Here is a 13,970-nt window from a genome sequence, read left to right on the forward strand (position 1 = left end):
AACAAAGGTCACTCTGATAAAATATTGAGACTAAATTAAAGAGCATCTAGAGTAGTAAAAGGTATACTAATTAAGAAGTGATTATAATTGAGCAAGGAACTGGTTATGGTAGCTTGAGCTGTGGGAGGTGGTGGTAGAGATGGAGAGAATGTGTTGTAACAAGAAGCATGGTGAAGCCAATCACTGAGGGAAGTGACTCTGGAAGATAATGGCTAATAGAAGATGGTTAGTTCAGTTTGGGATACATTGAGTTTGGCATGCCTTAAAGAGACAGTCAAGAGAAGATTTCAATAGGCATTAGATATATGAATCTAGAGTTTAGAGGAGCAGTCTTTGATGGAAATATCAATTTATAAGTTGTCTGAATAGAGATGTTCATTGAACCTATAGGTGTGAGAGAAACTACTCAGTAAAGAGTGAGAAGAGCGAACATAGGCTTAGAAGGTAAACAGACATTCAAACTTACTATAGCACCTAAAATAGTGAGAACTTGGGCAAGTCTCTTTCTTTCTTTTCCTGTCCTCTTTTTCTTAGTTCTCTTCTCTTTTTTTAAGTTCCAAAGAAAGAACTGCCTTCATTTCTGGCCCATGGTAGCTCCTAGAAGATGTTTCTTTTTTTGCAGGTAAAGATGCACCCTGAGCTAACATCTGTTGCCAATCTCCCCTTTTTTATCCTTCTCCTCAAAGCCGCAGTGCATGATTGTATATCATAGTTGTAAGTCCTTCTACTTCTTCTATGTGAGCCACCACCACAGCATAGCAACTGACACATGGGTAGCGTGGTTCCACGACCAGGAAACAAATCTTGGCTGCTGAAGCAGTGAGAGTGCTGAACTTTAATCACTAGACAATCAGGGCTGGCTTGGTACTCTCCTGTTTTTAAACTTATTTTCTTTACCTGCAAATGAATATAATAATATCTTCCTAGGGTTGTTGTTGGATTAAGTGAACAAGTGAACTCCACCGTGCCTTGCAAATAGAAGTTTAATAAGTAGTAGAAATAGTGATGTTGATGATGATGGTTGGTGGTGGTGGTGCTGATGGTAGTAATTTTATTTTATAGATAGTTACACGTTAAAGCAATGAGAACTTTTGTTAAAATGTTAGTCCTTTGGACTAAAATCTTTCTGAAATCTTTTTAGACACTGCATCATTTTTATTAAACAAAGGAAACTGAAAATAATTTAACCTTTCTTTGATGACTCAGGATCATCATTTGAACACCAGCTATTTTTAAGGGGCTCTCATATTTTTAAAAGTTATTTAGGAGTATAAACTTTAATATTAATTAGAGTCACTTCCTATACTGGTTGACATGTTGCATCTGCTGGTTATAGTATCCTGTCATGACCACCCCTAAGATTTTGCTTTTAATCTGCTTCAAATCAGATAACCAAGTTCATTAGAATTGTGACTAAAATAAATGCAGATAAAGTACAACTTAACAGACTCTGAATAAAGTGCATGGATTTTATGACATTTATTGGGATAGATGAGGAATCCTAATTGTTTCCTTCCTAATTGTTTGCTATCTTTCAGATGGTTGAGATTGCCAGATGGTGTATATGTGAGTTGGCCTGTGTAGTAATTCACATAGATATATTGAATAATTCCTCTTAACCACAATTCTCTTTACATGGAATTATGTGTAGATACATACTTCTATATAGTCATACATTTATTTTAATTCACTTCTTTAGTTAAGTTTTCTTACCCATAAGAGAAATTCATATCAATTATCTGCATGTGTTATCTTAGTTACAAAATCAAGAAGACATGAAACATTTAATAGAGAGACGCAACATGTCTATGCATGTCTATGCCTACTTTTCTCAACAAGGTTAAATAAAAATGCAAGCAGAGATGGAAATATGGAACGTGAAGGAGTATCCTTTCCACTATTAAAAGCAATTTTATGATACTCTTTTTCAAATGCTAAGATTATGTGAGGGAGGGGCATGAGTGTGTGTGTTTTAAGTGTGAAAGAGAAGCAAAAAAATATTCATCAAAATGCCAATGGTAGTTATCCCAGGGTGGCAGAATTTCAGATACTCTATTAGCTACAGTGTTTTTATATTTATTTAAATTATTTAAGATGGACATGTATTACCTATATCCTCGGAAACATTGAACAATAAAGCAAAACAAAATTTTAGAAATAAGTGGAAAATCCTGAAGTTTTTAGTGAGCCAGAGTTGATATTTAGAAATTAATAATAAAATACTCATTATTTCTAGTTTATTAAAGAATGTCACTCATATACTATGTATTTATTTTTATTATAATATCTTTTCAAAGTAAAACATACACAAGTTTTTTAATTAAATGATTCAGAAAGAAAATGAAAATCAACATTCCGTTGCTTCACGCTCTCACAGCAAGAGGCAACCACTTTCAGCTCTTTTATTGTTTCTACTGTTAACTACCTCCAGATCTCTAAATAATGTGTTTCTAATATATTGCTTTACTTATCATGTAGACTGCTTCCCACGATAGATGGGAATTTGATTCACTCAAAGTATCCCACGTTTTCTCTTTCATTTAGCCAATACAGTTATAGTAATAGTTTTATTTCACCATTTGTTCCCTCTGTAGATTAAAGTAATATACTTACACCCTTATTCCTTGTTGTATAAGGACTTCTCCCATAATAAGATGAAGCTATGAACACTCTTACCTACCTTTTCTACTCTCTTTCCCACATCTACGTTCACATCCCAATTTCTTACTTTTACAATGTCAAGTTTGAGAAGATTTAAATATTGTTATATATCAACATCCATTCCTTTTTTTTTGTCTATAGGCTGATTCTTGAAGACAGAAATCAATGAAAAATGTTTATATTATTATGGCTATGGATTAGTTATCTATTGATTCATAATTACCACAAACTTAGTGGCTTAAAATAACACACATTGTTATCTCACAGTTTCTGGGGGTCAGGAGTCTGGGCACACATGACCTGGGTTCTCTGCTCCAGAGTCTGTCACATGGCTGCAATCAAGGCATTGGCCAGGGCTGAAGTCTTCTCTCAAGACTCAGACGGAGAAGAATCAGTTTCCAAGCTCACATGGTTTTGGTAGAATTCAATTCCTTGCAGGTTGTAGGACTGAAAGTTTCTTGCTAGAGGTTGGCCAAAGACTGCCCTTAGTTCCATAATGCCCTTTCCATAGAGCAGCTCGCGTCATGGCAGCTTACTTCATCCAAGCCAGGAAAGGAGAGTCAGTTAGCATCACAGACATTGCAATTTTATGTAACGTAATCATGGAAATGGCACATTGTTATTTTTGTCATTTTTTATTGGTTAAAAGTATGTCTCACTTCACATGGACAGGATTACCCAAGACCATGAGTACCAAGATGCAAGAATACTTGTGGGCTCTCTTACAGTCTTTCCTCCACAAGCTATACAATGATTGTTCTTTGCAGAAGCGCTAATATGTTTTGATTCTGTCCCCTTTCTTTTGCAATTTTTCCAAAAGTTTCTAATTCTTTTCCATTTTCTTTCTTTTTTTTTGCACTATCTTTATTGTAGACTCATTCTTCCCCTGCCAATATGATATTCAATCAGATATGCATTGAATTTTGTTCTCCAGAGATCTTCTTCCTTGGCTCCTCTTCCTCCTGCTCATATTTGGACTTGTCAATCTCTAAATTTGCTACAACATATGAGGACTTGGGTTCTTTCTTTTCCCATGTTAGTTCCATCTTCAATTTTTGCTGCAGAACCTCTTCAATCTGGATACATTCAGTCAATAAGTATTTATTGGGTGGCTACCATGTGGCAGGCACTGTCCTAGGCTCTGGGTACCCAGTAATGGAAAGAAAAGTGAAATCTCTGTACTTGTGGAACTTACATTCTAGTAGAGGGAGATAGACAACATAAAAGGAAATGAGAAGATGATAGTTTTTCTGATGTTAATAGACATTTAGAAAGAAAATACAGAACTAGAAGAAGGAAAGAGGGATAGGAATTGCCTGCGCTTGGGAAAGTGTTAGAAAGGTAGACAGTTAAATTCTAAAGATGGCAGGCAGGAAAGATCTCACTGAGGAAAGGATATTTCAGCAAAGGCCTGAAGGAGGAGAGGGAGGAAGCCATGAGGATATCTTGGAAAAAGATCTCTAGGCAAAGTGAATCGCGATGCAAAGGGCTCTTTACATTAAGGTAAATGTGCTTTGTACTATGTCACGCTGCCATCTCAGCCCAAACTGATGGGCGATGGCATCAGGAATTATTGGACACTCAACTGACCAATGAGCGTCTTTGGAGGGAAACTGCAGAATGGAATGTTCTGTCCTGGGATGGGACTGACCCACCCAGTCAAAGCTTCTCCGGGGGAGTCTGACCATGGCACATGCCAGGAAGATTGAAGAGAGTAGGACAGCTGAGAGGGTGCCAGCAGAGGCCGTGGGGCAACAGCACTAATGACAAATCAGAAGCCAAGTGGTAGAGAGATGTAAAGTTGAAAAAAAACAGAACAGAAGGGAAGCAGAGGCAGCAGAAATTTGAAACCAGAAAATGCTGAACTTCGAAGTTACTGATGGTAGAGTGACTAGAACGGCGTGAACAGCGTCCACATCTCCCCAGCTTCAGATGGATGTGTTTCCTCTATTCCTTGTGGTTTTTTTAATCATAAAATCTGATCCCTGAGGTAACTGAAGCTGTGTCTATGCCTTACAAACTAAAAGAACCACTAACAGTGAAGCAATCATTTCCATTTTCCTTAATTAGCTTTGTTCTTTATTGAATTATTACTTTTTCCTTAATACAACTTAAAGAAAAAACAAAAGATACGTTTGCAGTACGTGCGTTTTCAGTGGCGTCTAAAGTCAGCCCACCTGCTAACCATCCTCTGGTTGTGTCCATATTGGGGATATCTAAGAGATGTTTCCCCTACCCCACCAAAGGATTTCAGGAATCCCTATGTCAAAGTGAATTCTAGAGTTTTCAGACTGATTGCTCAGGGTCTTGTCTACTCCTGCGCCTGGACTTGTGATTGAGGTTGTAGACAGATGGTCTCTGTAGGTTTCTGCTAGACTATTAGCAAACATGGTCCCTACCCTCTTTTATGTAATGACTGCCTTGAATCTCAATCCCTTAGAGCAACCGTGGGAGGTAACAGCACCCTCACCTCCCGGAGATTGTCACCACATCTTCTCTCTCTCCAATAGAATCTCAAGGCATGTGGATTGTGAACTTCCTAGTCTAGGAGACTAATGTATTTATAATATCTTGCAATACAAATTAGACCGGTAAGCACATGACTGTTGCACTTTAAATAGTCCATTACTTAAAGACAGGAGCAATTACTGATAACTGGCTCTGAAGCAATGCTTTACATTCCTACATTTAAATTGCTCTCTGTTCCAGTGGGATAAGTAAAATAAAACATCATTTCTTTTCCTGTTTACTTTCTGGGAAATTTCTACCTTTCACATTACAATAGTTGGGGAATAAGTGCCCCTAATAAAATGTGCATAAGTGTGGTAATTCTGCAGGAGCGTGCTCATTAGTCACTGGAGTTGACTTTTAGTAGTCCCCATTTTTCCTCTTGGAAAGAACAGAGTAAAATTATGATAACAGCATGTAACTCATACCACAATTATTTTGCTAAGCTCAGTCTCTGAAGTGCAAAAAAGTATATGGAATTTTTTAAATCCTGCTTAAGCATTTTTTACACTCATAAATTCCTTGATCTGTTAGTATTGTATTGTTAAACTTTTACTGCTCCTACCTTAGTCTAAATAGCACAAGGGAGAAAAAATAGGCAATGAATTTTTAGTTATAATAAAATGACTTTACTATTTATTAATCTAACATATCAAATTCTCCAGAGTATTGCCTTAATTACCATTTCCATATTTGTAGAATTTCAATTGTTTTAGACAATGTCCTTGCCATCACATCAACTCACTATGAGAGCATTACTGCTTCACAAGAGAGAAATTCTGTGAAAGGCAAAGCCAAGATCCCAAGGGATGTCAACCCTGTTTTCACGTAAATATATTTATGAGAATAGGCAGAGGAAAAAGAGAATAGGAAAGAGATCTGTCTAAATGAGGCTTAGTGCCTCAGATTGATGGAGAGATTCATATGTGGAAATATCTGTGCTAGTTGAATCAGTCGATTAGGTCCCCAGGGTGATGCATCAAACGATTCTGTTTTGATATTTTGCATGGGTCACTAACTCGTGCATGATGGGTGAAGACCGATTCCAAGACACTTCTCCAACTTCAACAAACCATCTTGTAAGCACGAAAGCAGGAGGTGATGGGGCAAAAATGTTTGATGCCCTCACACAATCAGTTAATCCCAACCACTGAATGTGACAACCCAGAGTGCTGGTCCCAGTGAGAGTAGACAGTAGCCTTTTGTTGCTGTGGAAACACATAATATTGTTGGAATATCCAAGTTCTGCTGACTACTTACCCACAGGAGGCACTTAACCATTTGTTAAATAAGGAAATTCCTTATTTGTTAAATAAGGAATTTTCTGATTCTGGGGAATCATATGAAGCAGTCATTGTGCAATTACACAGATACCTGCAGAAATTGAGAAGGTCGGCATGAGGGACAGAAACAGAGAGGGGACTGGAGGTAGAAGGAGAAGTGCGAGAAGGCTTTCTAGAATTCTGCCAGATTAGCCTTCTGCTTGTTCTATATAAGCGATGTCAAGGGAGAAGTGAGACGAAGCATTCTGGACGGAGAGACAGGGTGAGCAAAGGCACAGGGTAAAAATTCCCTAATAGCCAGCACTGTAAAGTCTTGTTATTAAGGACGGTGAAAACTTCCCTCTTGATTGCACCGCCACGGGATCTTTAAGTAACTCAAATCATCACCAGGGAATCAGGAAACACAGAGAATAATATATCTATTTGAAACTAAAATTACAGGCAGTTCTGCCTCAAAAAATCCTTTGATCCAAATCTGGAGAGAGATTTGTGGTCTGAAAAAGTGTACTTCTTGATCACTGCCCCCCTCACCACAACCAGGCGCACCCTCCGTGCATACACCCATCTTGTGGATCTACATTTGTGGTAACACGTTAAACGTTAGAGTCATTTTTCTCCTGAAGGGTTTACCAACCCTTGCCAACACTGATACACATTGAGGACAAGCATATCTTTCTAGATTTAATAGAGCTCATAAAAAGATCACTCCAGGGGCCAGCCTGGTGGCATAGTCATTAAGTTTGAGTGCTCTGCTTTGGCAGCCGGGAGTTCACGGCTTCAGATCCCAGGCACAGACCTACACATTGCTCATCAAACCATGCTGTGGCTGCACCCCACATACAAAATAGAGGCAGATTAGAACAGATATTATCTCAGGGTGAATGTTCCTCAAGCAAAAAAAAGGAAGATTGGCAACAGATGTTAGGTCAGGGCCAATCTTTCTCACCAAAAAAAATAAGTAAATAAAAATAATCACTCCACCTAAGTGAATTCATGATTTGCAGGGAAAATGTCTGAGTAACTGGGCAAAATTTTAACAGTGCCTGGAGGAAATAGAACTTTGTTTTATTGAAATAAGAAAAAACAACAAAGAAATAGTAAGTAATTAGAACTGCTAAATGATTTGAAAGGTGCTTGGTAGTTAGCAAGGTAAGAATTTTGTTTTTCAGTGAGAAAATGGCTGGTTAAAAGAAAGGAGAAAAGAAAATCCTATATTTTATAATGTTAATACTTAGAATTTATATAATATCTCTGATTTTTACCACCATCTCCCTAGTCAACACAACTTCTAGAGATGTTATAAAGTAACATTGAATAATAATCAGTATTATCCTAACTTATAAGGTAAACATTTAGCAACACAAATTATGCAAGATCAATCCTAGTTGTGAGATGAAAATGGAAACCAGAACTGCATACTCAAATTTACTGTGGATTTTCTTATATTTACTTCTTTCCCAATACCTCCCTTTTAAATCAGCACCCACATAATAAATTAGAATGGTAGTTTGTTAAGAATGAGTGCATGAATGAATGAGTACATAATTATGAGTACATAATTAGAATGCTAGTTTGTTAAGAACGAGTACTGTTCCCCCTTCTTCAACTAATTATATTGGTTTTTTTTTTTTTCCAGTTTTGTTGAGATAAATTGACATATACTGTAGTAGTTATAAGTATACAATGGAATGATTTATTATACGTATAGGCAATGATTATTATACGTATAGGCAAGGTAGATAATACATATCACCTGACATAGTTACAAATTTTGTGTGTGAATGAGAACTTTTAAGATTTACTCTCTTAGCAACTTTCAAATATAAATACAGTACTTTTAACTATCGTCACCATGCTGTACATTACATCCCCAGGACTTACTTCTCTTATAACTGGAAGGTTGTACCTTTTGACCCCCATACCGATTTTCCTCACCCCCCACCCCCACCTTTGGCAAACATCAATCAGTTTTCTGCTTCTATGAGTTCAGTATTTTTAGATTCCACACACAGGTGAGATCATACGGTATTTATGTTTCTGTCTCTGATTTATTTTGCTTAGCCTAATGCCCTCAAGTTCCATCTGTGTTGTTGCAAATGGTAGAATTTCCTTCTTTTTTATGGCTGAATAACATTTCACTGTATATAAATATCATATTTTCTCTTTTTTTTCTTGTGGTAACATTGGTTTATATTATATAACTTTCAGGTGTACATCATTGTATTTCGATTTCTGTATAGATTACATCCTATTCACCACCCAAAGACTAATTAGAATCGTCAGCACACACATGCGCCTAATCACCCTTCCACCATCCTCCTTCCCCCCTTCCCCTCTGGTAACCACTAATCCAATCTCTGCCTCTGTGTGATTGTTTGTGGTTCTTTTTATCTTCTATTTATGAGTGAGATCATACAGAATTTGACTTTCTCCCGCTGACTTATTTCACTTAGCATAATACCCTCAAGGTCCATTGGTGTTGTCACAAATAGCCAGATTTCATCATTTCTTATGGCTGAGTAGTATTCCATTGAGTATATATACCACATCTTCTTTAGCCATTCGTCCCTTGATGGGCACCCAGGTTGTTTCCAAGTCTTGGCTATTGTGAATAATGCCGTGATGAACAGAGGGGTGCATATATCTTTATGCATTCTTGTTTTAATGTTCTTTGGATAAATACCCAGCAGTGGAATAGCTGGATTGTATGTTAGTCCTAGTCTTAATTTTTTGAAGAATCTCCATACTGTTTTCCATAGCGGCTGCAATAGTTTGCACTCCCACCAGCAGTATAGGAGTGTTCCCTTTTCTCTACCTCTTCTCCAACACTTATTATATCCTCGCTTGTTAATTGTAGCCTTTCTGATGGGCATGACACCTCATCGTGATTTTGATTTGCATTTCCCTGATAGTTAGTGATGTTGAACATCTTTTCATGTCCCTGTCAGCCATCTGTATATCTTCTGTGGAGAAATGTCTGTTCAGATCTTTTGCCCATTTTTTAATTGGGTTGTTAGTTTTTTTGTTGTTGAGATGTATGAGTTCTTTATGGGTTTTGGATATTAACCCTTTATCAGATATATGCTTTGCAAATATGTTCTCCTAATTGTTAGATTGTCTTTTCATTTTCTTTATGGTTTCCTTTGCTGTGCAGAAGCTTTTTAGTTTGATGTAGTCCCATTTGCTTATTTTTTCTATTGTTTCCCTTGCCCAGTCAGTCAGACACAGTACTTGAAAATATGTGACTAAGACCAATGTCAAAGAGCATACTGCCTAAATTTTCTTCTAGAAGTTTCATTGTTTCAGGTCTTACATTCAAGTCTATAATCCATTTTGAGTTGATTTTTTGTGTGGCGTAAGTTAATGGTCTACTTTCATTCTTTTGCATGTGGCTATCCAGTTTTCCCAACACCATTTATTGAAGAGACTTTCCTTTCTCCATTGTGTAGTCTTGACTCCTTTGTTGAAAATTAGCTGTCTGTAGGTCTGTGGGTTTATTTCTAGGTTCTCCATTCTGTTCCATTGATCCATGTGTCCGTTTTTGTGCCAGTACCATGCTGTTTTGCTTACTATAGCTCTGTAGTATACTTTGAAATCAGGGACTGTGATTTCTCCAGCTTTGTTTTTTTCTCAGGATTATTTTGGCTTTTCATGTTCTTTTGTTGTTCCATATAAATTTTAGCATTCTTTGTTCTATTTCTGTGAAAGATGTCTGAACTTTGATAGGCATTGCATTGAATCTGTAGATTGGTTTAGGCAGTATGGACATGTTAACTGTGTTAATTCTTCCAATCCAAGAGCACAGAATAACTTTCCATTTCTTTGTGTCTTCTTCAATTTCTTTCAACAATGTTTTATAATTTTCAGTGTACAGATCTTTCACCTCTTTGTTTAAGTTTATTCCTAGGTATTTTATTCTTTTTCTTGCAATTGTAAATGGGATTGTATTCTTAATTCCTCTTTCTGCTACTTCGTTGTCAGTGTATAGAAACACAACTGATTTTTGTATGTTGATTTTGTACCCTGCAATGTTACCATATTCACTTATTATTTCTAAAAGTTTTTTGGTGAATTCTCTAGGGTTTTCTATGTATAAAGTCATGTCATCTGCCAAACAGATCCACAGATCAGAATTGAAAGCCCAGAAATAAAACCACACATCTATGGACAGTTGATCTCTGACAAAGGAGGCAAGAACATACAATGGAGAAAGGAAAGTCTCTTCAATAAATGGTGTTGGGAAAACTGGACAGCCACACGCAAAAGAATGAAAGGAGATCATTATCTTGCACCATACACAAAAATTAACTCTAAATGGATTAAAGATTTGAATGTAAGAACTGAAACCATAAAAATCCTAGAAGAAAGTACAGGCAGTACACTCTTTGACATTGGTCTTAGCAACATCTTTTCAAATACCCTGTCTACTCAGCTTTCTTTATATTGACATTTGTATGGAGTATCTTTTCCATCCCTTCACATTCGGTTTGCGAGCGTCTTTGGGTTTGAAGTGTGTCTCTTCTATGCAGCACATGCATGTGTCTTGTTTTCCATCCAGTCAGTCACCCTATGTCTTTTGATTGGAGCATTTAGTCAATTGACATTTAAAGTAGCTATTGATAAGAACGTACTTACTGCATTTTGTTACTTTTTTATGGATGTTTTAGAAGTTCTTCTCTGTTCCTTTCTTCTTCTCTTGCTCTCTTCCCTTGTGGTTTGATGGCTTTCTTTAGTATTATGTTTAGGTTCCTTTCTCTTAATTATTTGTGTATTCATTATAGGTTTCTGGTTTGTGATTACCATGAGGTTCATACATAATCACCTACGTGTATAGCAATCTATATTAAGTTGATGGTCTCTTTAGTTTGACCTCTTGCTAAAAGCTCCTCTTTTTCACTCCCCTCCTCCCACATTTTATGTTTTTGATATCATATATAACCACTATTTTTCTGTGTGTATATCCATTACCTTCTTATCATGGAAATAGATAATTTTAGTACTTTTGTCTTTTGAACCTTCGTATTAGCTTCATAGGTGCTTGATCTGCTACCTTTACTCTATATTTGCCTTTACCAGTGATTTTATTGCTTTTTTGTTGATAATTTTTTTATTCCTGTTTGTGGTCGTCTCTTTCCAACTTAAATAAGTCCCTGTAGCATTTCTTCTAAGTCTGGTTTCTAGGTGATAAACTTTTTTAGTTTTTGCTTGTCTGGGAAACTCTTTATTTCTCCTTCCATTCTGAATGATAACCTTGCTGAGTAGAGTATTTTTGACTGTACATTTTCTCCTTGTGGCACTTTAAATATATCACGCCACTCCCTTCTAGCCTGTAAGGTTTCTGCCAAATACACACATAATTTTAATTACTATAGCTTTGTAATATAGTTTGGAATCAGGAAGTGTGATGCTTCCAGCTTTGTTCTTCTTTCTCATAATTATATTGTTATATTGTGTAATTAATTATATAGTAGAATTAGTAAATTTCACTTTGTGACTTTTCCTTTTAATAATACTTAGTATATGCTTCCTGAGATCATCAATTTTCCCTTCAGGAAGGAATAACCTGGTTGAAGCAGAGGCTCTTGGATTTGCCAGCACATCTTATGTAGCCAATTTAATGGAAAAGCAAATTAATACTTGGGATATTCTTGGGCAAATGACTGCTGTAGTCCTCTATCACAATGACTCTAATTTTTAATATTTGATTCTTGAGTTTGTCTATTTTAAAATATTATAATTTATATTAAATCATACTGCATTTTAGAAGATGAAAGGTCATATTCTTCTCATCTTTGAAACTGCCTGATAAATTTGATTTTATTATATATTGCACACATTATCGTATTTAATTACAATAATCCTAGGAGTTAAGACCTTACATTAGATTTCTTTTCTTTTTAAATCAGAAAGAGATTAAAAAACTTGTTAAAGGACACCCAACAGGCTAGTGATGTACCCATGATTCACAACCAACTTTACTTGGAAAAAGATCCAATTCTTATTCACTACATTATAACATATATAAAGAAATGAAAAGTATGATATGCGTATATTTGGGAATCATACTATCTTAATGGGACTTTAAAGAATCTACTTAAAATTTTAGTCTTGGGAGACAAAAGGTTTTTCCTTACTCAGATTAACAAAAAAGAGTAGATGAAAAATAAAGCAAGAAAAGGAAAGTGCAGACAACCAAGAGACTAGAAGTTTCAATATTTCATAAAATCAATGTGTTTTGTGGCCTTCATCTTGCAGCAATTGCTCCTTGCCCTCAGCTCTCACACTGCAATAGTGAAAGACATTTTTTGTAGATATTGTCTTTGATTCTGCTATATCTTGTGTATTACTTATAAGTATATGTAGGTAGGGCAGAAAAAACTTTTCCTCTACTCTCTTGAGTTCTTTGATTGAAGATTGCAAATTAAACTGACAGAAGACAGATTAACAGGAGAAAAGAAATAAAAATTTTAGTTTTAATGTTGTGTGCACAGGGGGTCCACAGAAAATATATGAAAGCCCAAAGAGGCAATCAGATTTGAGGGCTTATATACCATTTTAACAAAGGGTAATCAATTGTGGAGAAGTGACCACACAAAGGAAAAAGGATTTGGGGCTCCTAGGGGCAGTAAATTGTGGGCAGGTAAATATATGGGGGAAACTAATGGTAGATAAGGGTTATTCGGTAAAGTTTTTTTATGCTGACTCATCTTGGTACCGTCTTCATCTCCAGTGATAAAGGTTGTCCTCTTTCTGGCACAGTTGAGAGGAGGGAAATGACATCTTTACAAGAGGAATTTATGCCCTGCTTTTAGGCAGATGGGGGAGGAAGGAGAGCTCTTCTGTTTTGTCTTCATTGCCTTTAGCTCAAACTAATCTTTATGACAAAGTGGCGTACTTTAGGGTGGCGTATTCTGATCTCCTTCATACACAAGCTTCTACGTGAAGTTCAGAAACAGTAATACACCCTTATAATTGACTCAGTCTCCAAATATTAAACTCAGGTGACATTCTATTTCTAGCTTGATTCTGCAACATTCACTTTCAGGAACTTTATCATGTTGTTTAGTTTAAAAGTCTTTTTAATCCTGGATCAAAGGGAAAGATTTGGATGTGATAACATACATATATTCTAAAAGTAAAAGAATTATTCTAGAAGGCAAGATTCAGAAATTGTGTTTTAATCGGTGACCTGGTGCAATTTAGTTCTTGACTTTCTTATATGAAATCATTTGTTGGTGCTACCTCATTACATGTTCTCTCTGTGTCTGCTTTCCACTCTTTTTTTCATTTTCTTTTTCTGTTTTTTTTTCCCAAGGTCATCATTGATTTTCTATAGAAATATCATCTCCCTTAGCAGACTAACTTTGTTTCACTGCTCTGTCATTCTTCTCTAGGCTGTTGACGTAGGGCCTGTAAGCTGAGAATGGTTAAAGATGAATGTTTGCAATCAGTTTGATGATAAGCAACACCAACTTGAACTCCAATTTCACAAGATGTTACCTCTTCATAAAAGAATTC

The sequence above is a fragment of the Equus caballus genome, chromosome 19 (genome assembly GCF_041296265.1).
Source record: "Equus caballus isolate H_3958 breed thoroughbred chromosome 19, TB-T2T, whole genome shotgun sequence".
Taxonomy (NCBI): Eukaryota; Metazoa; Chordata; class Mammalia; order Perissodactyla; family Equidae; genus Equus; species Equus caballus.